At 46.5% G+C, this 26,293-nt stretch overlaps 1 protein-coding gene across 9 annotated transcripts in view; it reads right to left on the reverse strand.

Moving 5' to 3' along the window:
• Positions 1-26,293, reverse strand: part of ncoa2 (nuclear receptor coactivator 2) — an 83,737-nt gene that overhangs the window by 40,937 nt on the left and 16,507 nt on the right. For 6 of the 9 annotated variants that reach the window (XM_064333052.1, XM_064333051.1, XM_064333059.1 and 3 more), the window contains exon 2: positions 11,933-12,015. The exons of 1 other annotated variant lie outside the window; for it this stretch is intronic. The gene's annotated coding sequence lies outside the window, so the exon portion shown is untranslated. Of the gene's footprint in view, positions 1-6,417; positions 6,467-11,932; positions 12,016-26,293 lie in introns of all 9 variants that reach the window. 2 more of the 9 variants (XM_064333054.1, XM_064333053.1) reach the window with 1 other exon arrangement.

Below are 26,293 nucleotides of genomic sequence, written 5' to 3' on the forward strand. Positions count from 1 at the left end.
AACAGATGAATGTCTGACTGTTAGGCGCTAGCTCCCACAGCACAGAAACAACACTCTGCATCTTTCATTAGAGTAGTGTATTTATAACTGACTGGAGGCGTCAAAAACCAACACGCCATTTGCTTAAATCTGTTATCGAGAAACAACGGCAGACGTTCACGGGATTATCACAGAAATAAACGGAAACACAGAAATGAAAACGATCAAATGAAAAGGATACGTAAAAATCCAAGACGCCGAGCAGATAATTGGATGGCAATTACAGACAGGAAGCAGCAGGCAGCTGTTCAATGAGAAAGAAACGGTGTCTGCTTCCGCTCACTTCAGCAGGATTGGCTGAAGACTGTTTGTCATAAAGGAAAGGGGACATGTACAGTTTCAAAATGTGTGAAGCAGGGAAAAATGTGAAATATAAATAATGCAGGAAGGATAAAGACTTTCCCAATACCTAAAAATCTAAACATCACAGATTGCTCCAAATATAAGTAAATCAATAAATGAATATTCCCCCCTTATTATTAGAGAACCCACTGTAATGTGCTCTAGTAGTAAAATACAGATCTGAAAACCATGTCCTTGTATTCTGAGTAGTATGGATTACACACACAATGGCTGGGTCTGAAACGGAAGGTAACTGCCTCACTGCCTGCATCCTTAGAAGTGAGCTCCCTCTGAAGACAGCGTCCTAACTGAAAAGGAACCTCGAAAGGCAATGAATGTGGGATGCACTTTGAAGGCAGGATGACGTCACAGAAAAGAAACATGATTACTGTCAAGTCAGCTGGCTAGTTCAATAAAAGCTCACCAAAGCCTAAAAATATTACATACATTATTCCAGGGTATAATACACTTTTTAAACAGAGCACGTAAATGCTAATGAATTTGAAGTGTCAATCAAAAAAAAAAAAAACAGTCACAACAGCATAGTTATGACAGCGGTGGAAAAAGGCGGGAACAAGTCAAAGGGCCAATGACGCATGCCCCCTGGCCCACGGGGTCCTTAGCAGCAGCTGTAACGGACATTATCATTGTAAGGGGTAGCTGTTGATCGCTGTGTCAGACAGTATCACCGTGTTTCCTGTGTCAAGTGATGAGTGAATGAGTGAAGAGAAATGCCCTGACCTATTTTAAAAGAAAACAGCATCCACATTGCCCGTTCCACAACAGCTTTACGAAAAATCCCGCACTCCATTTTTGCAGTGTTGCAGGGTTACTGGGCTCAGCCTTTGCTACTCTCCTTGCCAAAAAGAACGCATGGCCTGTGCAGTTAACACACAATGGGAACAGGATTCCAGGTCTGAAGCCAGAATGGGCAGACTGCATGATGCCTTTAACAGACTTGTGAAAAAGAGCAGAGTAGTGAGATATTAAGTGTACTGGTGTTTACCATGAGTCAAGAGCACTCCCCTCCCCACCCGCACGGGCACTGTTCACCCGCAGGCTAAAAATTCCCAGAGTGGAATGTGCCAGTAATGAGCCACACCGCTACGACAACGCACTTTAATTTTCGACAGCGCCTGCTACCCCTTCCCAAAAAGGCCGCTTAACGGATCCGAGATTTGCCTTCAAAACTGGGATTTTCAGATCGCTGACAAAAGTCCGCATTTATCACCAACCCAGACGTACAGCAATACAACTGTCTCAATGTAAACAAGCGTCTACATACAGTACAGTAGACATAACAAAACTAAGCTATTTCTAAAGTAGTTCACATTCCAATAATAACAGTACTTAAAAAAAAGGGGAAAGAGTGTCTTGGGTAATAGCAGAAAACAGAGCGTACGTGCCATGCTAACGGAAGCTGGGCATGGGAAAGCAGCGCTAGCTGCAGTACGGCTTCGGCTGGGGGGAAACCCATTTCTGCACAGCTCAATAAACCTGGCAGTGCAATTTCAGCAGCCCTTTGGTGTGATGAAATTGTGGATTTAGGCCAGCTCCTTGGAGCCTGTGAATCCCACAACCTCAGTGCTGCTTTTCCTTTCAGGTCAGGTCAAGGTTACTACCACTCTCTCTCTTACGACGCTGGATGCGCATCAATGTCGAGTGCTCATCAGAAACCCGGTGTATGATAGCCAAGGTACGTCCTGCAGTCAATATCAATGTATAAATCCCTAATTACGAATGGCTCACTGATGCAACCTAAATGTAATTTCAGTCGCTGATCCCTTGTGGAAAAGACATTTATATGACTGCATTTAAACCGTGAGATAATTCCCTCAGTCTAACAACACAGGATGAGGGACTGTGAGCGAGCACCACTGCAATAAGCGCAGTGTGACACACTGAGCCTTTCCATGGCAGCTATTTAATGCCTCTCAGAGATTAGAGCTACCTGCCTTTTATGCACAGAGTAACCAGAATATAAATTCATTACTCGCAAAAACAAACACAATTTCAACTGCAGACTGAAAATACAAAAGAAGAAACATCTACATTTACAGCAGGTTGCACCTCAACAGAAGCCCCCCAATCAGTGATCATTCTGCTCAATTTCAGACTTGATTCCATGTGTAAACCAACCAGCAGAGCCTCCATTTCTAAGCAGAGTATGAACAGACAGCGAGGCAGAGGATGTGATGATATGGACTATTAATTATTGATGATGAGTGGAGAACAGTCCAGGCAGGCACTGTGTGGGCCACCTCTTTCCACACGCAGGCCCCCAAAGCCCAGACTGCTCCTGAGGGAGCTGAGCATGGACAGTATGCTCAAAGAAAATGTTGGCCAGCAAGAGAGGAGGAATGAAAGAGAGAGGGAGAGAGAGGGAGGCCATGTTGCTTTTCACAGTGAAAATGAAAAGCGATAAATTCAAAATATGTCAGTCAGACACTTAGAGGACACCGTAAATAAAATATTCCGGTAGCTTTGGGCAGATGAAGAGTTGTGGCTCAATCACAGAATCGTACGAAGAGCATTCGCCTTCCGTTGCCAAGCAAATGGCCTCTCACACCACTCATTGAGAGGTTTTCAGGATCCCTCAGGTAACATGGACGGCAGGAATTTTAAGACCGGACCACTTTCATAAGCCTAAATGCACCACCGTTTCAGTGGTGAATGCCTTGCAGGAACCCTGGGACCATTTTAGGACCTGAAATGATGACATTACTCAATTAGAAAAAGCACAGATGGCTAAACCCTTAGCCCTAAATGTGAACGGTAGGCATATGCTTTTAATAAATTAACACCAATGAAGTATCCCATAAAAGCTACCTTGAAAGCCTGGCCATTCTTGTAATTCAGTGGTAATACAATTAGTACTGTCCAATGTCTTGCAAAGTAGAACAATTTGGAAAAGAAAATCCAGAGGACAGAGGAGGAGGGTTCACAGGTCAACTGAGCCATAAATTAATTAGTCTGCAAATTGATTTGTGCATCTAAACTGCTGGATATTCACTCCAAATTAATTAGGCAAGGCTGCTTGGTCTTTGTCAGTTTGGTCGTTCATTAATCCTGTCTTCCCTCAATTTACTTTCAGAACAAAAAACAAGGAACAGCTCAACTCAGAGATGAAAAGCACTTCCCCTTATACCTCTTTGGTGATTTGTGATCTTAATTTTCTCAGCGATTTTCCTCAAATGAAATTTCAATGTCAGCTTGATAATACAGGATTTTTGTAAAGCAAATAAATTGTTCCCAAGAGGGAAGATATAGTTCCAGCCTTCTCACAAAAAACCTTATCATCAATCTAGAGCCAAATTACAGACAGTTGAAGAATTATCTTTTTCTCTGCAATATTAGCCACAACGTAATTCTCAGAGGATGTGCCTTTCTACTTCCACATGGAACCACGATGTAACAATACATTCCACGAGCAACTGAGCACATTCCCCATCTAAAGTGACATTAAAGTCAAGCTGTAGCGTAGAATCTCATATATTTCGCGTCCTTTAAAAATCGCAAAGTAAATGCTCGCAAAGTATGCACACTGACTGAAGAGGCACAGTAATTCCCGACAGAACATGTGACATTTGCGCAAGAGCAGCAGGAAGGGTGTTTTCAAGATTGTAAAATATGCTAAAAAGGACTTTTTCAAACCAAAAAAAAAAAAAAGAAATCTATGAAAGAAGAGAAGCGAACAATCTAACTTACAGGTGAAAAATAGCAGAAAGCTCAGCTGAGCTAGTTCAGTGTTAGCAGTGGTTTCTGCTGTCTGTCCCTCAAATGCATTGTACCCTGCTGACCAGCCCTGGAGGGTGAGTGGGTAATGAAACCGCCAGACGCTATGCTGGAACAGACGTGAGGCCAATTATCAGGTCTGCTCCACGTCCACTCCTCAGTCACTGCCTGGGAAGCCACATCTCAGCTGTTGCATTATTTTTAAGAACAGTCAACCCCTTGACATCGAAACCGCACTCTCGCGCAAAGCGAGTCTTCGCCCTCCAGCGACGACAGTTCGGACCCGCCTCCGTGAGCTAATCATCTGGCAGCTAATTACCCGGCGCAGCCTCCGTGCTCGAGCCTGCCCGCCTCACGTTTCTCCGAGGGTGATGGTCTCTTATTAGAGGGTGCTCTGTCGAATTGAAATCAGGAGATCTCTGAAAAACGGGAACCGACTGGGAGGTCCCTCCACAGAAAACGTTTCGCCAAGCGCCTTTAAAAACGTCACTGCACCGACATTCTGTTAATTAAAGGGAATGGGACGGACAGATATTCAGGTGTGCTCGTGCTCAGGGACACAATAACGCTTCTCTACTTCACACCCAAAAAAAATTAAAAAGTTACATTTTCCAAGATGATGAAATCAATGGACATTGAGGGCCGCGGTGTGTGTGTGTGTGTGTGTGTGTGTGTGTGTGCGCGTGTGTGTGTGTGTGTGTGAAGGCCGTGTGTATGCGCGTGCTCCTGTTTACTGTGGGGGTGAAACAGGAGCACGCTTCCTGTGGAATGGAAGGAGCCGCTCAGTCTGGGTGCATCAGAATGCAAACTCCGCAACCAGGAGGGCAGGGATCCCACAGGGGGGGCTGATAAGTCACTACCCGCGATCCTTATCTGCCGCGCCTCCCCCCCCCCCCACCTTCCCCCTCCTGGCCCCATGCAGAGGGACCCTGGGGAAGCGGGTTTGTTGCCATTAGCGCTCGTTGCCACTGCTGTAATCCTGTGGGCTGGAAACGGCAGCCGCTGGTGACGCGCCACGGTGTTTATGGGGTGCCGACACACAGCTCGGGCGCGACCGTGCCAACCAGCGAGCGTGCCAATCGACTCCGGGGCCGTTCCTGAACGAGTAGCCAGAGCAGGCAGCTTTTAGAAGATCTGTGTGGCACAGAACTATGTCCTGGCCAGAGCGGCGGAAGCCTCCTGAACAAGGAAAAGGGCTGGTCATAAGCCCTTGTTGTGGGTCTGGGCAAGTGCATGCAAGCTGGCACACGTACCCACGTAGCCAAATTTCAGTAATGACTTTCGAGGCATTCAAAGCAAGGATTGGTCCTCCCCATGTTTCAAGTAAAAATGTTTCCAATAGTTACAAGCAAAACACATCCTGAAAACCACAACAATACGCGCGTGGGCACGGCAAGATTCCAGCAGCCACTCCCCCGTCCTCATAAACTGTACTATCAAATTGATATTATCGATTACAACAGAGGATCAAATTCAATGAATACAAGTTCTACAAAAGGAAATTTGATATCTAAAAATTCTCAAGAGAAAATGCCAGTCAAAAAACCTCCAGCCACTCCATGTTACCAAAAAAAAACACCTGGTACTAAACTTCGATAACTGACAGAGCGAAAAACTGCTCCGTCCACGTCCGCTGCGAGAGAACAGGAAAAACAGAAAGAGAAAGAGCCCAGTGGGGGATGGGATTAAACACAGAGACGGGAAGAGGAAGAAAAATGGAAGGGAAGGAGGGATGTTCACATGCACGTTCACACAAGCTGCCTACAGAAGGCGCAGAGGGCACAGTGAGCTACTTCCCTTTCCTGCTCTACAGAAAAAGCAGACAATTCTGGTTTCAACATTAATAAATATCTATCAGAAACATATCACATACACAATTTACAGTCTCAGGGCCCACAGCCTTGCTACTGAAACAGGTAACCACAGAAAACCTGGCATTTACAGTAAACTACAGCTAAACAGCTGTGTGATTACAGTAGAAACAGAGGCCAGTTACTTCTCATTTTTTGGGGTTTTTGTTATTTCTGGACGGAGGCTTTTGCTCATTATATCATCTGCGTGCATCTGCATCACTGCTTTAGGAACATGAATGGTCGAGCAAAAACGAGGGAGGCAGAACGAGTGAAAGAGGAATGAGAAAGAGCAAGAGAGCACAAGAAAGAGAGTGCAAGCCTGAGAACGAGAGAGCAAGAGAGACCGAGCGAGAGAGAACGAGAGTGACCACGAGACAGAGAGAGAGAGAGAGAGCATGATAGAGTGAGAGAGAGACAGAGAAAGAGAGAGGGAGGTGTTCTCCCCTACCAAGCTGCAGGCCTGGTCTCCAGCCACTGTCCCAGATGGCGAGGCAGCTCTGCGGAGAGAGAGAGACGGGCTCCTGTTCATGAGCTCTTTCTACAATTACCAGGACGTAATGGCTTTAAAGTGCCAGCGTCAGACAGCAGCGGAAAGCCCACGTCCATTTACCGAAAGCTGATCACATTCATGAATCTTTTAAACTGACAGCCACTTTGAGATGCCACTGGGAAGAACTGTATAATAAACACATTAAGCTGCAAATGGCGGATCAGGGCTACTCGGCACAAGCCGTGAGGGGCCAGCGGAGAGGCTCGAAAAACGCATTTATTTCTATAAAATTCACCCCAGCGCCAAAACTCATCCACGGTGCCACAGGACACGTATTCCGACTACGCGATGAACAAAATCACATCCGTTTTGAAAATGCACTCACGAAGAACGTTAAAGCGTTTCTGGCTCATTACGACAGATTAGTTATGTGCAGGACTAGTTTTTATTAGATATATATTCATAAGGTTTGAAAAATAGCTTTAATTAGTCCCGGTCATAAGGATATAGGGATCCACTTACTGTATGTATTACAGAAAAGAAATGGGAAGAGGTCCCAGGGTCCCGAAGAGAAGTTTACCAACACCATACCAGCACCTCCAACACAGACATGCTGCATGTTTGCGGTTTGAGTACAAAAGCATTTTATACAACTTCTCAGTCAGTTAACTTTTACTTATGGTCATTATTTCTGTGCACATATTCCTTCACACATAGTTGGGTCTGACTTGATTGACAGTAAAAGTAAATCTCATTAATAAAATAAAACGTGTGAATCGGGCCAAGTCCAGTCTGCCTTTTCATCAGTTTCTACCTAGCCAAGCTCACAATCAGGAAGAAGCAATCTGCCAAGAGGGACACAGAAAAATAAAGAACCAAAAATGGCATACAAATGACGTATAATCTCAGTGGGACCTGTCTTACATTGCATGATGCAATCAACATTTTTCTCGCTTAAATAAAAGCAGTCACGTTTTGTTTTGTTTTGTTTAACCAGATATTTGCTTTAGAAATGAGGAACTTGTGCTGCAGTTTGGTCACACGAGAGATGAAGTGCACAGCAAATATGAATTTTTTTCACTTTTTTCCTAGAAGCAAGATATTTTTAAACCTGGTTCTCAAACAGAGTGCACGTTTTTGTGAGGCTATACACGCTCTGTATATAGCACTCCTGTGGATATAAAAGCAAAATGAATCTGAAAGGTTTACTGTGTGAAAAAGCAATTCATTCAGATAAAAAGTTTATAATTTCCCCTTTGAAGAACACGGCATAAGAATAACCATGACTGCGGAAAGAACCTGGTATCACATCAAGTTTACTATTAAGTCATACGACTTACTATTGAGTCAATCAGTATGCATGGGACACAAAAAAAACACAAGGCGAAAACACTACACAAACAGCCTAGAGACACTAGCTGTGACTTTTAAGAACGGTGCGTCATAAAAGGGGAACCTCTCACTCTAAAACCTACACAAAGCCAAAGCCTGTTCCTGTCTTTTCAGGCAGAGAGATGTATAGAACCAGCCTGACTACGGCTACGGACTGGAAACCCTCGATGCCACGAGGCGATAAGTGAGCACACTGGAGACGCCCATTATCAGGGCCCGGCTCTCCGGGTTAAATTGAATCAGGGGGGGCCCTTCCAGCCTTAGCCATATTACACAGCCTCCCCTTCCATATGCTCTCCGCTGCCATTAAAGGCCAGAGCGGCCTTTCACAAAGCGCCGGGCCCATGTGAAATGCACCGCCAGCCACGGTCCTGAACAAAAGAGCCCACCACAAAGGCCTTGGGCCCGCACCCCCGAGCAGCCTTTTGTGCTGGGGAACCGCACGCGGGGACGACTGTGGAAGTCTCGGGCTCCTGGACCGGCCCTCGGACGACAGGTTTCTGGCAAAACTCTCCGAACTCTCAAGTCTCCAAAAAGTCAATTCGCTCACTAACGCGCGCAGCACCGCAGAACTTCCCTGGCGCTGCGTCCTCTTCCTTACCGAAGGAGACCAGACGCCGCTTTCCCCCCGTTTGTCTAATTCCCTAAATGTTTGTGACGCGGACGTGCTGGAATGCGCCGCCTGTGATCCTCCGCTGTTTGCTAAGCAGCGAGAGTGCAGTTTGAGCCCCGTGGAGAATGTCTCACTTTAACCATCAGGCTTTCAATGCAAATGAACAGTAAAAAACCCCAAGTGCATTCATTACCGGCAGCCACCTGAAAAAACAACAGTTTCAATAACCGAGCGAAATGTTCCAGCCCTGTCGGTCTAAGCACTCCATAACGAGCAGTGAGAAAGTCAGGATCAAACACAGACAGTGTGCGCATCCATACCGCTCTCCTGCTCTCATACTCAGCTGCAGGGAGTGTGTGTGTGTGTGTGTGTGTGTGTGTGTGTGTACGACAAAAGGAACTTGTTCTCAGCACTATTTCCAAGCATCCGTAATAATAGCACAACAAACTGAACAAGATTTAAATATATATATTATTTTTATTTATTTATTTATTTATTTGAGCTGGCTACTCTGCACAATTTTAATGTTTCAATCGGTTAATGTAAATTCAAATGCGCATTTCAGCAAGACACCAAAGCATTTTCCATGGATCCCACAGTGAACCGCAGCACAGAGTCACAGAGGCTACAGTCTGAGTTCATATACCCAGAGATAATGCACCGTGCGTTTCAGTCTCACCCACCGAAACGCAGAGACGCTACATCCGGGCAGCCCGCGCTACGGGAGTCCCAGAGAAACGAAGCAGGGTTTCTGATGCACAAAACAGACCCGCTATCCGAACTCGTGCTGGGGATCTGTGTGAACCTCGTTTTGCTCCTGAAGGCTACACGGCCATTTTTCTGTGTGGTCTGAGGGACAAACTGCACAAGGCTTAAACAACCAATAGCCATAACAAATGGAGAAGCAGCACGGAATGCGCAGTTCCCAGTCGACGCGATTCCACCTGCAACGAGCGCCGCCTGAACACCCTCGACGAAACGCGGTAGCACTCGGGCGCCTGAACGCTTCCGACCTTAACGAAATGTTTGTGGGCTGAACTCAACCTGTGACAAACTGCACCCGTTCTGCCAGCCTATAGATCACAGCTCGGCAGCGCTTTCACTGAAAATCCTTCAGTTGCATCACGGCAGAGACGCACATTCATAACATGTCCAACCGGTACGGCACCGAGCTTCATTACGTTATCAGGACCTGCGTTTCCCATTTCACAGTCACAAAACATTTGTTTTTTTTTTAAACAAAATCAAAGGAGGAAAAGCAAACTGCTTCAACCACACGACCCCATACTATAAGCCCGCTATTCGATGTGGGGGCCGCGACCTCAGTCTGACACGGTTATATTTTAAACCAGAAAACCAGGCTTTGGGCCCGCTCTGAAGCAACAAGCAGGGCCAGGCTGCCACCCGGCACTGAGAGGAACCTCGGCGCTAAGCCCCAGGCTGCAGGGAAGCCCCGCCCCTGCCCCTGCCCCGTCACGGGCCCTTTAAAGACAGCCGGCTCCACAGCGCCGAGGGCCGGGGAGCAGGCGGAAAGGGGGAACTGCACCCTGCTCTTCAGGAATGCGTGCGTCATCGCGGCCGACTCCGTGGCCTTCAGCTCCACAAGCGCAGAGCCCGGTGAACCTTCCGAGGCACCCTGCACAAAGCCAACAAGGAGCCAAAGCATCACATTACATTACAGGCATTTAGCAGACGCGCTTATCCAGAGCGACTTACTGTTTGCTATTTACATAGCATTGCATCCATTTATACAGCTGGATATATACCGAAGCAATGCAGGTTAAGTACCTCGCTCAGGGGTACAATGGCAGTGTCCTAGCGGGGACTCGAACCTGCAACCTTTAGGTCACAAGACCAACTCTTTACGCATTACACTACACTGCCGCCCAAAAACCAAGGGGAGCTCCTCCACGGTGTAAAGAAAGAGGCATTCTGTTTTCCGCTGAGCGTTTTGTGAGCACGCTCCTCTGCGACCGCTTCCTGGGGTCCCCGCCCAGTCCGCGGTTGGGAGGGAGGGAGCGCGCCGCGTCAGAAAGGTGGGGAGCGCACGGAGGAGGTGTGAACTGCAGCGCACGCCAGGAGAGGACGTGCGCAAACCGCGGCTTATCTCCTCTGTCATCTGCTCCTAATGACAGCTGACAAACTACCAATGTAAATCCTTTTTGAGCTGCTGATGAGATAGAACCAAACAACCCGCACACCTCCCCCCCCCAAACCCCCCACCCACCCCCAACAACCCCCCCACCTCCCCTGGCCGCCCAACCACCACCCCCCCCGGAAAATCCAGCATACCAGAGCACTCGAAAATTCCTCTAGCTTCTGACGCTTAGCTCAGAAAGGTGGCTTCCTTTTAACCAAGATAATGGCTTGCGCTTTTGTCACATGGCACAGAGGCAACAATAGGCTGCCTCATAGCAACAGTTGTAGCGTAGCGCACACTCAGACAAAGACACACGCGCACACAGGTTTCTGTTCACAAACCTCACTCTAGGGGTTTACCCTTTACTTCTACTCTTCGTGATACCAGGTGATAAAAGGCAGTTATCTTGGCTTCCTTGGTTCCCCTTTTAAAAATGTCATGTTTCAAATCAGAAAAATGCCACTTTTCAAATTAGTTAACCAACGCTCATTTTTGCACCAGCAAAAAAAATGGGAAAAAAATCATTGTGATAAAGATTCACGGATATCCGCACCTGTTCTAAAGAAAAAAGATTCCCCTTTCATCTTTTTCTAGTGAGATGCCACAAGGCTGTGATGTCAGACCTCCCACGTAAACCACATCAAGTAAGACCTTCATTCAACACACAGTTCTCTGCAGAGGACCGCTTTTTCCCATTTAAATGACCAGGCGATCAATCGGTTCCTATGGCAAACTTTCAATGTATGAGGCTAATTAAGAATACTTGCAAACACATCTAACATTAGACAAATAGGCAGTAATTCCATGTTGAGATCTTGAACAAATTAATGAAAATCTATGGTAGATGAGAGCTTAAAATTACAGCAGTCAGATACCATAATTTTCAGACATAAAGTTCTAGAATGACCAAATCCCATATAAGAACACTTTTACTTATTACAACTGTGCAAGCTTACATTAAAACGTATTTCCAGTTGTATCATGTAGCAAAATTACACAAAAACTTTCCTCGAATTGGCTCAATCACAAAAAAAAAAAAAAGAAGTAAAACAGACTCGGTCGCAGTGTTTATAAGTATCAAACTACCGGAACTGAACGTAAAAGGTCATGTCAGTAATGTGTGGAAAAACAATAGTGCCGGCCGGACTGAGAAGCACGGTGTGGTGTGAGCCAGGCCCCCACGGCCCACCTGGCCCTCCCCGGACCCTGTGCCCAGGGTGGGGGGGGGGAAGAGTTTGGGAAACTGTTGCACAACACATCGCCACGGCGATGCTGCCGGAGGAGCGCGGGGAGGAAGGGAGCGGAGCGAACGCGGAGGAGCAGCTCACCTTGGCGTTAGTCCAGAAGCACCCCTAAGGCATGTCGGCTGCGGGGGAACAGGCGGCTCTCTTCGGGCATCGTCCGCTGCGCTCTGTCGGAGAGAGGAGACCCTCAGCGTTACGGCGCGTTCCTCAAGGCCCAAGACCCCGGCTGGCTTCAGTTCCTGTGTTTCTTTGTTTCCCTCCCCCCCTCCTTGTTATCTGACTTTTATCATTTACCTTCTTTTGAATGGTTTCATCATCTATATACAGGCTATATAAAAGTCAGATCACCGATCACGGAAAAAAAAAAAGGAAAATAAAAATGCAGTCGCGCTTCGGCGGCGCTGCTTATCGCGCTAATGAAAACGTAGCCATGATGTGACAGAACACCTACATCCAAGCAGCGCTTCGGCAACACACGCCAGGGCTTTCAGAGAGCAGGCTGAATATTACCTGACTCAAAACGCCGCTTTGTACTTTCATTTCTACGAAAACCCCCTTAAGCGAAATTCTGTTTATGAAAAAGCGCAACTCAGAAAAATTCTTTGTACTCGCGCTCGATTTACTACGCGTTCCACACAAATTGTGGGAGGTGGCGGGCGTGAGAATTCTCTTTTTGTTTGGTTTCGGAAATGACTGTCAGCGGCATGTGCCTGCGTTTCCCGCAAAGAGGACCGTTTGTGAAGGGCGGCCATCTTGGCCTCCGATACCGGGTGTGTTTCCTGAATCCCGGCGCACCTGTCTGCCAGGAGGCCAGAGGGGTCGGAGCTGAGGGCAGCAGCTGAGCAGCTCCGCGCAGGCCGAGGAGCCTCCGCTCTCAAGACCACCGGATTGACTACCGGAGCGAAACCAAGCCGACGCTCGGGCGGCTGCTTCGCGGTGACACCTGCTCGCCCGGCCCGCTCGGTCGGTCGGCCCGCTCGCTCTCTGGCTCTCGTCGCGCAGCTGGAGCAGAGCTCACCCCACCCCACCCCACCCTCTGTGGCTCCCCCAGGGCGCGGGGGACACGGCAGCAGCTGCCGCAGCGGTGGAAGTGATGTCAGAGGAAGCGCGAGCGCTCGCGACTGCCGTTAAAAACGCCCTGTTAAAGCCTTTCAGCACTGACATGTAAATACTGAACACCGCCAAAGCCACGAGGCCTTCGTTTATGATAAAAACATTTTATATTGTCAGGTTTAATGCCAAGGCCTGAAGAAATGCACATTTCAAATGTACTGCATAACAGGTAAATCCAGTTTAGGGTGCGGAAAAGGTGAGCTTGTAGCTCTGATCACATGATGGTGGTGAATAACCATTACTCAAGAGGTCGACGAGCATCAGACAAAAACCATGTGTACGATTTTATATGGTATCCGCAAATTAACTAAAGCAAATTAACTGGTGGTCTTCCTGAGACTAAATCACTGTTCTGTTCTCATTTTTCTCCCGTCGTACACCATTTTCAGACCTATTAATTGACACATAAAAGGCTGCTTTTGACATAGCCTAACCTCTTATCTTGAGTACATCTTCATATTCTATGGTAAAAGTTAATTAAAAATTCACCATTACGACTAGGCTAAACCACGGAGAGTATTGCAAATATGACATTCTTTAAAATTTACTTTCACTTTCTGTTTAGTTCAAAAACTGAAGTGTGTAGATAAATGCCTTAAAGATCCACACTAACCTGTAGTGAGGAAAAGATTGGCTGAAAGTTGGTAAAACCATTACAGGTCACGGCAGCAGATCCAAACCATTCTTTTTAATGAGATAAATTCACTGCAAAAAGCCCTAGACTATCATCTTTCTACTAAAACATTTTGCATTATTTCATAAAATGTGACAGCCTAACCTCTTATCTTGAGTACATCTTCATATTCTATGGTAAAAGTTAATTAAAAATTCACCATTACGACTAGGCTAAACCACGGAGAGTATTGCAAATATGACATTCTTTAAAATTTACTTTCACTTTCTGTTTAGTTCAAAAACTGAAGTGTGTAGATAAAATGCCTTAAAAGATCCACACTAACTGTAGTGAGGATAAGAAGGCTGAAGTTGGTAAAAACGTTACAGGTCACCAGCAAATTCTCCAACCATCCCTTTTTAATGAGAGTAAATTCACTTCAAAAAGCCCTACACTTCACTTCTACTAAATACATTTTGGTGGTATTTCTGTAAAATGTGGACGGGTCAAAATCTGTTTGTGTGGTTGCGGAGAGCCTTGAAGCCCATGTCAAAAGTCAAAGTACACTCACTAAAACTAACAGGTGTGAGTCAGTAAAACTACTCACACTAAAGTAAAACCTGCACTAAAATACAGACCACTTCCCCATGAACTTTCTCTAAATGTAATACCACCTGTTTTATAAGAAAGAAATTTCATTTTGCATTTCTAGTAGCACTTGAACTGCCCTGTGGTTTTGAGAAAAACTGTATTAACATATTGTATTCATTGGTAGTCCTTGATTCTTGGAGACCTGACATGCTGTAGGTCAAACTGACATACATTTTAAATGACAAGGTCGTGTTGTAGGGACAGACTCTCTTTTGTAAGGAGACTGCATCTAGACACCTTTATACCCCATTTAAAAACAGCCATGTCTGATTCTCCACGTGGACTTCAAGGCTGTGGGAGAATATGTAAAGACAAACTTTATCAGAAAAAGGAAAAACTGCTAGCCTCAGGCCTACAAGAAAGTCCAAACAAGACAGCTGTAATGTCTACACTACATCCAACAATATGGAAGGCCTAAACTTTCACTATTTATTCAGTATGCTGACATCGCTGTCCAAAAAATCCATTTCTTCTGAGATTTAGGCTACCATTCCAAAAGAATGAAGAACAAATTGAAAACAAACTCCACAACTTCCAAGACGTGAATAAAATGCAGGTTCCACTGAAAAGAGCTTAACAGCATTGGCTGGAACTGGCAATGTCACCTGAAACGGGAAGCACAGCTCCGGCCAGAACAGCGCCCCCTGGCTTCCGCATGTGTGAAAGTCCCAGGGGTCAACACCCCTCCCCCTCCCCCTTAATCAGCCTGACCAAATACATTTCATTCCGTGCGCGTCACCACCGGTGTAATCGTGCGATTCTGAATTCCCGCCGCACAGAAGGGAAAAGCCCACAGAGGCAAAGGGGAGATTTTGGGGGGGCGGGCCGCGGTGATGAAGAAGCATACGGGGCTGGGCACTCAAGCGGCGAGAACGCTTCACGCTCGGCCTCCCGGCGTACGTCTGGAGGGTCGGCAGCCGGGACAGCGGGCCCTTCGCCGCCAGAGCGACATCAAACAGTGTTTGAGGGGCTAGCGCGAGGCCGGGCGGTGTTGCACAAGTAATCCGTCCCGTTAACGCAATTCAGGAGCAGCGCAAATCCTCCCACGCTAAGCCGGGCTCACGGCCCCTCATGACCGGCTGAGGGCGAATGCACACGCTGAAAACATTTTTACTAAACTTTCCTCAAGACGTTAATAAGCACAAATTGAGACTGAAATGATAAAAATAAAAAAAACAGATGAAAGATAAGAAGAAAGAAAAAAAAAGAGGAATGTCGATCAAACCTGGTACGGTGAGGCGTTCAATCACGCGCTCCCGGCCTCCAGGCCCCACTGCCTCCTGGGATAGTTTTCAAACTTATTAGATAAGAGCATGAGGTACGCCTTTTTAATTACGTTCAGCAAGTAGCCTAATTAGAGGGGATAAAAAACTCCTGCTCATCTGCCTGATCCCAGGATTAAACATGGTGCTCTTCCAAGACCTGAAGGAACGGCAGACTATACCAGGATAAATGCATAAAATCCAGCTAAATCGCCACGGAACGTCAACTTGAAGAATAAGAGAATTTACATGCAAATCCTTTAATTGGATAACATTTGCCCCCTAGTCTGAAACTTACAAAAGTAGCCATTTTTAACCATCAAAATTGGACAGAAACTGAACAAATCTTTTGCCTCCAATCTTTAACAGATTTCTAACTGAAGCATAATGCAGGTTTAGAACAGATCTCGTGCATTTGCATACTACTCAATGGCAAACAAACGGCGAGGATGTCACAATCCGTCTATGGTGAAAATGCGACTGCACATCCCACCACTCACACCAATCAGAGCCTTTCTTACCCCTCTGCTTGTTCAGGATAGGTTCATTTGCAGCTTTTTTTGCTGAGTCACAAGGGTTCTTTTGCCCAGTCAGCCTGCCCACCAGACTGGAGGCTGCAGGGATATTGAACTCTTTAGCTCCGCGTCTGATCTGTCAAGAAAACTTCCCCTTTCTGCAGCGAAAGCCAGCGTTTCGGCTGCAGTTTCGTCCCCCCGGCTCTCTGAAGCGTGTTACCGCCTGACTTCACTGCGGAAGCCGGCGACACGTCAATTTTACAGCATTTCAACTACTTCTGTGGACAGCAACTCCAAATGAGTCACACAAGACCACCTCCGGGGAGTAACAGGGCCGTTGTGACGAGTGTGTCTCTATGAGTAAGCTGAGGGTGCCTCCGATTCTCTACCAGATTAAAAAAAACTCAATTTCATTTTTGTTTTTGTTTGGTGACAACATATGTTCTCTGTAGCTACTAGTGACACCACAAGACAATAGCATTTTTTCATGAGGATTAAAAATGTTAAACAAAACAGACACAGACTATGCACGGTATTTACACAAATGCACATTTATGCACACAGATCACAGTACAAACATATAAACTTGTCTTGCACACATCCACACACACACACACACACACACACGTACATTTTCACGCCTGAAGATAAACACACAGTGTGCATGCACAGGAGCATGCACACGCACAGATACACACACACACACACACACACGTACATTTTCACGCATGTAGAGAAACAGTGTGTGTGCGCAGGAGCACGCGCACACACACATGCGCACACACACACTCACGCACACACACGCGCGCACACACACACACATGCACGCACAGCACACACACACACACACACACACGGCCGGGCCGGCCTGCATCCTCCTCAATGTTTCCGCTCCTTAAGAGCAGCAGCACTTCCCTCCTGGGTCCTCATGGTGTAACTCGATCAGCGCCACGGCGCAGGGGGAGGGGCAGGGGGAGGGGCCTTGAAATCCTGCCATCTGTAGGCGCTCTGCAAAGTTCTACTGGCCACTGCCGCAGTAACAGGGTCAAAAGTTTACAGTGTTTCCCCCTCGCACCCTGCCAATCGAATCGCGCCTCTGGCAGCAGGCAAACTTCATGTTACTCTCAAAGCACATTTTAACAGTTTTGTTGTAGCCATGATATTTTTTGTGCCTTGAAAACCAAAGTACTCATTATATTATTCCCAACCAGAAATTATATGACAAAAAAAATATATATTTTTTATGCTCAAGACTGAACCACTGAAAAAATTCTTCACTTAAATTTGCTTATCTTCTTTGCTTGCAATGTCATATTCAAAGCATTTCCGCAACCCATTTGTATAATCCCATATTTCGCACGAGATCCAACACTTGCTACTGGAGGATTTTTTCATCCCATGCCAATTTATTGACAATTCCTTTCACAAAACAGGAGAGTTCAGAGAGAGCAGTACAGACAATAATAAAGCCCTCTCAACGGCCATTTAAAAAGCCCAGGGTGCAGAAATACAAGCAATATCCAGGAACCTGAACGGTACAGGGCTTTTAAACAACGCTAAATATAGCAGCTCTAAGGCAAGAGAGCATCTGGTTCAACAGTTGGAAGTTTCGTGACGATGAGACTGGCGAATTGAGTCCTGGAGTTTTGGGGAAATGAAACTCGGACATCGAATTGCTGTTCAGCCCCTCAGTGAAAACAAAGCCAAACAGGTGCCTCGAACAGCTTTCGAGTTTTCAACTCAATTCACTATACAAATGGAACGGGTAGCATAGCTACAGCTAAAATAGCCTAAATGCAGAGCCTGAGCTTTCAGTATTTACGCTACAGGTCTACTACACCCTTAACAATGTAGGCAGGCGCTGTTCCCTCTCACAAGCTTGTCTAAGGGCTTGTCAAAGTATGAAGCTAATGGATAAGAGACATTAAGAGTTAATGACATCACTTCTCAGGGACCCAAATTATACCTTCCAACCAATCATTTAACACCGTGGAACTGGATAAAAATCACCAGGTCAGTCACAGAGACGAGGGTTTCTTTGCCGGTTTTTTTTGTTTTTTTTTGTCTTTATTAACTCGACAAGCATGCAAGCTGAGAATGTGCACCACTGATATCAGACTACTCTCACGAGTAATACCTAAATTCTAGTGACTTGTCAACATTTTCACCCAGGCCAGTAACCCATATCTCCTGTGCGCTTGCCCGCCCGCTGCTGGCCCTTTCTGCCTCTGTGTCCGTATTTACACGGCTTCAGTGCATACCTGAGCCCTGAATCACGCGCCACGGCTCTCTCCAAGCGCTCTGCCCACATTATTATTTCACAGACACACTCCCGGCCATAGGGAGGCCTGCACGCAGACTATGATTAATGTATGTTACTAAGCAACCCTGCTGGTTACACAGAGAGGCCGGGGTGTTAGCACAGCTCTCCCAGCGACACACGCGCACACACACACGCACACTCTCTCTCTCTCTCTCTCTCTCTCTCTCTCAAGCAAGCTCTGTGCAGGAGTTCACAGAAGCAGTTCACGAAACGTAAGGACACAGATTCAGGCCAAATTGCCGGGGGAGACGGTAGTGGTAATGATTGTTAAAGGAAGAGTTAACATTGGCTCGCTGAGCGCCGCAGCTCCACAGCTGCAATACAGCAGGTCGGGCTCACACCCACAGTCTGGTCAGATGATGACAGCAATTTCTGACCATAAAAATGACCATTTCCAATTGCGCATAACAGTCACTGATTCACACAAAATGATGGTCACGGTGTAGAAATTACATTTTTTTCACTGCATAACGGGATAGCTCCCATAAAGTGGGCGGGTTTGTGAGACCAGTCCAGTATTCTTTTACTTCTATTCCCAGCTAGCAACAGAGCTGAGCATCTGGCGAGCTGTTGAGCATTTCTTCAGCATTTAGGCCAACTAGATGATTTTTCATGTGGATTCCACTGAATATTGATTTTCTTTATCAATCAACGGCAAATTACTGAATGTTTAGAAAGAGAGTAAAATTCATTTGCTGCTCTCCACAGTTGATTGATATCACATTGATTCACAGCAGAAGGTTTTGACAGGTTAGCCGATTATGACACAAGCAAACTTGAACATGATAGCAAGATTGTCTGTGTGTGAGAATGTTGTAAAATGTACTTACAACCCAAACACGGCGTATAATTAATACCTTTTCTGTGACATGTCCGATGGTTTTTACACAAACTGAAACTAAAAGTCAACGTGAAATTTTTAATATGTGACGTGAAATAATTAGACACTGACTGAATGTGCCCCACCAAGCATGCAAAAATCAAACTGCGAAGTCATAGCAAGATGACTCAACTTGATCAATTATTTCTCACAGAAACCAAACGTCACTGCACCGGTGACTGAAACTCAGAAGCACTGAACAGCTCAAGCATGACATGAGGTTCAGAGTGAAGTGTGACTCCTTCACCTCTGGAACATCCTTCATTAAAGAAAAGTCACACAGCCGGTCTTGTGATTTCACGTGCAACCGGTAAAGGGGGGTGGGGGGATGGGGGGGGTGGGGGGGTGAGAGTGAAAAACGCTTCCCAGAGGCCCCAAAAAGTACGCCGCCCCAGCGGAAGGGCCGCCGCGCAACGGAAGAGCGCTAGCGCTAGCAAGCGCGGGTTTCAACGCTCGAGCGCCCTGACTCCCTGTAAGGGGCCGTCCCCTCTGGTGGAGCCGCGCTGTGGCTGACTTGAGCCCGTAGCTTTAGCTTCGGCCCTGCCTCTGTCACAATCGCCTTAGCGAGCGGAGCCGAGGGGCGTTAGCGTCACGTGACCGTCCCACGCGAACGCCGTCGCGCCGCCGCCCTCGGCACACGGGACAGCGCGGCTTTCTGAGGACGAAGGCCAGCTCCGACCCCGAAAAGAACAAAATGGCCACTGCCCACAATTCCACCTGCTTACTTACTTCTATAAGTGGCTGCCCATGCGGGAAATTCAGAAAATATATAAATAAACAAACAAATATGTTATGCAACCTTGGACTTTGCTCTGGCCTAGGGTGCACCAGACCTCTAAGAAATCTGTTCTCTAAGCTCTAGTGTGCAGGTGGATCGATCGGGACTGAAGCACACTTGACTTCAAAAAGAAAAAAAAGAAAAAAGAAAAATAAATGGTATATTTGCCGTTATTTTACCCTGTCTAGCCTTATATAAAACTGAATGCAAGCTGCGGCTCCAGTTTTCAAATAAATCAAACGTCTGCCACTGAAAAACTGCATCTCAATGGCACAAAGGAACATTCCAGTTCAGCTGTCTTGGACCATAAACAAAAAACCCTCCGGGTAACCATGTGACCCTGTTTTCCTTCCTCTGGTCACAACGCAGAGCCGTACGAAACGAGCGCACGTTTTAAAAAACCCACGCGGAACGTCCTCGCTCCGCCCGGCCTTCGCAGACACACACGTGTGGGATTCAGTGGTCTCCTCAGGCTAATGCTGCAGTGTGTTGCTTGGGGGACAGGAAGACATCGCTCAGCATCTACAGGGGGTCGACTAAACAGGGTCCCTCAAATCCACAGCCTGCCGTGGGCAGCTCAAACCTCCTTCTGCGTTTCGGACAAGCACGGCTCTCACTCTCGGCTCCACGCCGAAACTCCGTATCTGATTATTTTCCCCCACCGTGGCCCACGGGGTCGGCCATGGCGCCTCTGGCAGGGAGAAGCTGACTAATTTAAGGCGCCGGTGAAAAGGAGGGGGGGGGGGAGGAGCCTTGCTCTCCATGCGAAAGCTGGACCGAGCAGTTCGCCTGTGGCACAGGTTCAGGGGATAACTGTAAATCCTGCATTACCTCATTAGGAGCGCGCCGGCGTCTCCCGGAACACTCGTAATTGGACGAGACGTTGAGAAGCTCCAAAGCGTCCCCGGAGAAACTCCGGCGATTTAAAGCTAGCTTTGCGTGGCACTTCAAATCGGACGTCAGATGACCACCGAAATACCGACTTCGCCTCCAGCTTTCGTTTAACCGGACAACTGCAAATCACATGGAGTCCCCTCTCTGTCTAAAAATCACTGCTCAAGTTCCCTCAGCATAATGCTGTTTCAAAAATGAAAATTGAAATTACATTACATTGTAATTTGATGACACCATTTTATTTAGACGTGCGTGCATTTGCCGTTTTACGAATGTACCAAACTTAAAAACTCAACCCAACTTCATTTAACGACACAATGCCACATAGAACCGTTTTAATCAACAGAACTAAGTTCACCGCTTACGATGAGAACAGAACCATTTAACCCTGCGTGGAGGTCGACTCCAGAACGAAATGACGATTGAAGCTGTGCGTGAGAGAATCGCCCGAGGCAGGTCCACAGCTGCAGGAGGCGTAATGAGAAACACAACGTGCGCCGGGAGGCGCGCTGACAGAGCACAGCCGATGGTCAAACGGAAAGATGTGCTTCCCCCTCCGCGCCGGATCGCCTGTTGACCTAAGGGAATGCTGACTGTGCCGTTGTGTAGCAGCAACATTAGCTCACGCCAGAGGCGCAAGCACACATGTGCGTGCACACATACAGTACTGCTCTGCTCTCTCCCCCTCCCACCGGGTTGGGGGGGGGGTGGTGGGATGGGGGGGCACAAGAGAAACAGGAGTCATCATTTGATTTGGGGATTTTCCAGCCTACAGGAAATCGTGCTGGAAACAAACGGCAGGACAAAAAAAAAAAAAAAAAGAAAAAAGAAAAGCCCCCCCAACATATTTCTCAGACCGTTTTAGATTATTAAGCCGAACTGTGCCCATTGGACCTTGCAGCAGCTCCATTGTGTATCAGCACAATTTAATGGCAAATGAGATGAAAGTGCCAGATTGTACTTAAACGGTGTTGATTCATGAAATGGAGAGGCGGAGGCCCTGGCGAGCGCACAAGGCGATCCTGCGGGCCCCTCTCTCTCTCTTCCTCTCCGCCGCGCGCGCGCTTGTTTTTTATTATCGCGCCAGACGGGAACGAGTGGCGGGTTTGTTTTGACGACCTATAATTCCAGGTGCCAAAACCGCGGGCGTTGGCAGAGCGGGCAAGACGAGGAGAGGCCGGAGGGGAAAACGGCTCGCGATCCGGTGACCTCCCGGCGCGGCGCGGCTCATCGGACACGCCGGAGGAGAGCGGGGCGAGCGCGCTCGGAATGCCGAGGCGAGCGACGCGGAGACGGCGGCTTCGGTCTCCGAGAGACGCAGCCGTCTCTCCGCGGCCCGCGGCTGCAACGCGGCGCCTACCTTTCTGCTGGGGTGGAAATTCCCTCCCGCACAAAGCACTGAGCAGGGACTTTCTTCCTTATCTGCGCTCTGCTGCTACACGCTCCATATTCAGTCGACGCAAAAAACCCCAGGGCGGCTCTTCTGTACTGCGACTGGCTCTCCAACACATTTTCAACTTCGCTTCATGCCGATAATAGACAAGCGTACCGTAAAATCATTAACCTTTCAAAAAATAACAGAAATGTACAAGTTTCAGTGCAGTTAGCGCCTTCCAATATGATGCACTGTAAATGGTCCAAATAGCACGTGTCTGCAAATATGCTACCTTCCAGTCGCAGTGAAGACCGCATTAAGACCTATGACTACTAGACTGCTAATAATCTTTTTGTTTATTGCTGCATGAATATCCACAGCTATAACCTCCAGGCAAACACTCTGGAACTCTAACCATATGGGGAGGTGATCCAGACAGATTCTATTTGTAGAAACTGGGTTTGTTCTGATTGCTATGGTACTGAGGACTGTCATTAAGCCCAATTTGCTTGAAATATACCATGAGTTGCAGTGGCACTGGCTAGATATTTGATCTGTTTGTAAGCACTGAAATGATAGACTGTGAAGGGAAGCCAAGATCTCCTAATGACTCATACTCAAATAAACAGAGTGCAGAACGCTCCAACTACCACAGAACTGTCAGCCACAGCTGGGCATTATTGGAAAAACAGCCAACTATTTATTTTCTGCAATGTATATGACTCTGGGAATCCAACAAGTAAAAGAGGCAAAGCTTTATAATGTATACACAAATACATCAAATTTAAGAGATACGTAGGTCTAGTAGTCACCATTTCACCAAACAACCATTTAAAGTCCCAAAACTTACAAGCAACCACACAATACTCGCAGCTCAATCACAAAAATAAATAAAAATGTTAAAAAACGGATTACATGTTGCCATTGTAGAGAGCGAAAGAAGAAAGCGCATGAAAACATGCAATTAAAATGGCAGCACAGCGTGCGCAGGCCACTGGAGCTCAAGCTCAGGTGTAACCGGGTGTGCGGGGGCGGACGCGCGTGGGGCGTGTGCGGGGGCGGACGTACGGGGGCGAACGTGCGGCGGCGGACGCGTGGGGCCCTCCCCCGCATCTCTCTCCCGTCGCAGACCGCGCTGCACAAAAGAGTAATTTAATTAGCGGGCCAGTTTAGCATGTTAGCTAAATGGGTAATAAATCGTTCAATCTGCAGCAGAATGGAAGCCTCTCAAGCTGTGGACCACGCCATCAGAGGAGACCTCGAGCGCCCAATGGAAAATTCCAGTCTCGGCGGAAGAAGGTCTGAAACGTGAGGAACTGCTACACGGGAGCATTTGAGGACCCCGTATTAGTCAGAGCATCGCATTTTATAATTAGGTCACATCAAATCTGCAGTTTCCTATCCGACCCATCAGTAGGCCTTCATTACATATGGAAATGAATCAAAGTGAGGACATATGTGAAAGCCATGTTCAGTTATTCTGTGTATAAAATTTAACTGTCAAAAGTTTAAAAAAAAAAAAATACAACGTGTGATGTCTTTCGACAAGATTTGCAGCTAAAATATGCATCGGCCCATTATCAATATGTGAAAACCCACTTTATGACCTTCATTTACGAGTATCAATATCAGATTACATTTTATTGCAAATACATTTTCAAAGATGGAATGAATCCATCTAGACGTAAGAAACAAAAAGATTTCCTGACAAGAACAAGTGCCCTACATAAAATCACACTTGCATGGTATGATACTCCACGTGCTGCAGCTCTACATGGCATAATTAGATTTTTGAAATAACCAAGCCTAATTGGTGATGAAATTAGCAATACATCCACACAACTTCCTGTAAATCCACAGGAGAGACAGGCAGGGGAAAGCAGAATTGTAATACAGCACGTTTTATCCATCTGGGCAGTGTAACATTCCTTCAGTCATTCCATATCACAAAAATGACTCACAGATAAACTAACCTGTTTAGTTTCGTCGTGTTCTGGCTTAAAACGGCCAGTAAATCTAATGCATTAACCTAAAAAAGAGGTCGGTGAAGTCGGCAGGAAGATCAAGTTCAAAACTGAGAGTTCAGGACTGTCTGGAGCCTCGATCATCTGATCTTGATAGTGAAAGAATCAATAGTACGTTGTTCTCCTTACCTTCTTTCCACAACAAGCTTACTAAACATCTTGGTCTATGGACGTAACAAACACCCAAGTTTTTCAGTTTTTCTGATTCTTAAGGAGGTTCCATGCCACCCGCTGGCTTTAAAATCAGTGATACAGGGGCTCTTGTTTGTGTTTGAAAGCAAAACAATGCACTAGAAGGAACTCCATAGCAGTGTGTACAGCAATGTTACACCTCCAGGGGTTTGTACATGTGTATATGACCTTATCTATTACTATTTATTAATGTTTAAACTTATTTTTGGAACCATTTCCAGTGGCACAACATGAACCAAATATTTACTGTAAGTTTAGAAATGTTAATTAACACTACAGCATTTATGTGTTTATATGAATAGCCTCTGGAAACATTTCTGTCCACGCTGCTTTTCAGTTGCTTGTAGTTCATTTTCTTCACAAACTTGTGAAAGCCCCTATGCCAGCCAGTACAAAGCCAGCAGGTCACCGGAAACTTCTTTAAGCTTCTAAAACAGCCGTCATCCCACACAAAAATACGTCTGGGACGACTAAAAACATGGGCCTACATTAAAACCGAGAAAATAAATAAATAAATTAACCATGTCTGACTATTTTATACTCGAAGCATAATTAACTTAGGACACAAAAATGATATATTATTACATATTAATTTCATACAACCTTAACTAAGTGTAACTAAGCAGTTAGGTTGTAAGGAGTGAAGAGAGCATGTGGCCAGAAGGGTCTTCAAAATTTTTTTTTTTGCAAATCCACCACCTCAAGGCTATTGAATACGCTGCGCTTCTATTGGGCTTCACATTAGCTTCAGTGTATTCATAAAGCGAGCACAAATAGAGGCGCAATCAATTTCTGCGTTTATGAGCCCTCTCACAATTGGGATTTGATTTAGCCCGTTATGTTCTGATGTGTCAATGAGAATCTGGCTTGGATTCAAATGGGTTAAAACATATTTGGCTGCTTTAATAGAGCTACGCAGCGGCACGATTTTCCTTATTTGAACCACAGCTCACAACATGCCAAAATGACACTGGGAATTGTTCCATAATGTAATACAACTTCACCGTCACACGGAGGCAATCAGATCACTAGAGTCAAGTGGATTATTTTGATACAGTTCTGACACAGAAAGCAGGGCTGCTGACTGAACCGTAGTGCTAAAACACTGCTTTTCAGCGCAGTGTGGCAGTACGGCAATGAAACCTGACTGCTTCAGCAAGGCTGGCAACCTGTTCGAGAGGTGCTAAGCTGATAGTTTAACCCGCCGGGAGAGGGCTACAGTCAGCGGGTCTGTCCTCGTCTCACTGGGCAAGAGCAGCTGCTCGGGTTCGTCTGGTCGCTGCTCTCTGCCTGTACGCTACACTACAGCACACAACCTCTGGTGTAATGGCTGCCGATGGGCTGAATGGAAAGGAGAGGCTGGCTGGCGGGACAGGCTTCAGAGAGAGAGAGCGCTTATTTACACTCTGCAAGGCTCACAGAGGACACGGCAGTGATGAGACTATGAATCACACCGTGTACATCCTCTACTCTATGTGCCTGGCCTCTATGGTTAAATACCGCTAGAGTTAAAACTCAAGGCGTTTTTTGGGGAAATGTAATTCGATATTAATTACACACGCTTTTTTATGAATTGGTTCATACTGTGCAGATCACACAAGCGAAAAAAATTCGAGCGACTGCCTTTTTCCCCCCCAAGCACAAATCTCAACAGAGATTTTTGTGATGGCGATATAAACACATTAGTGTTGTGCAAATGAGCGGAGGAAGCAAGGGGTACTGGTACTGAGGAAGTGTGGTCACCCAGCATCTGTGATGCCTTTGATGGATTTATAGCAGGGTTGTGAGCACCGCCACCTACGGCGTAGTGAGTGGGTTGATTTCT

This window comes from Anguilla rostrata, chromosome 4, assembly GCF_018555375.3.
Source record: "Anguilla rostrata isolate EN2019 chromosome 4, ASM1855537v3, whole genome shotgun sequence".
Classification (NCBI taxonomy): Eukaryota; Metazoa; Chordata; class Actinopteri; order Anguilliformes; family Anguillidae; genus Anguilla; species Anguilla rostrata.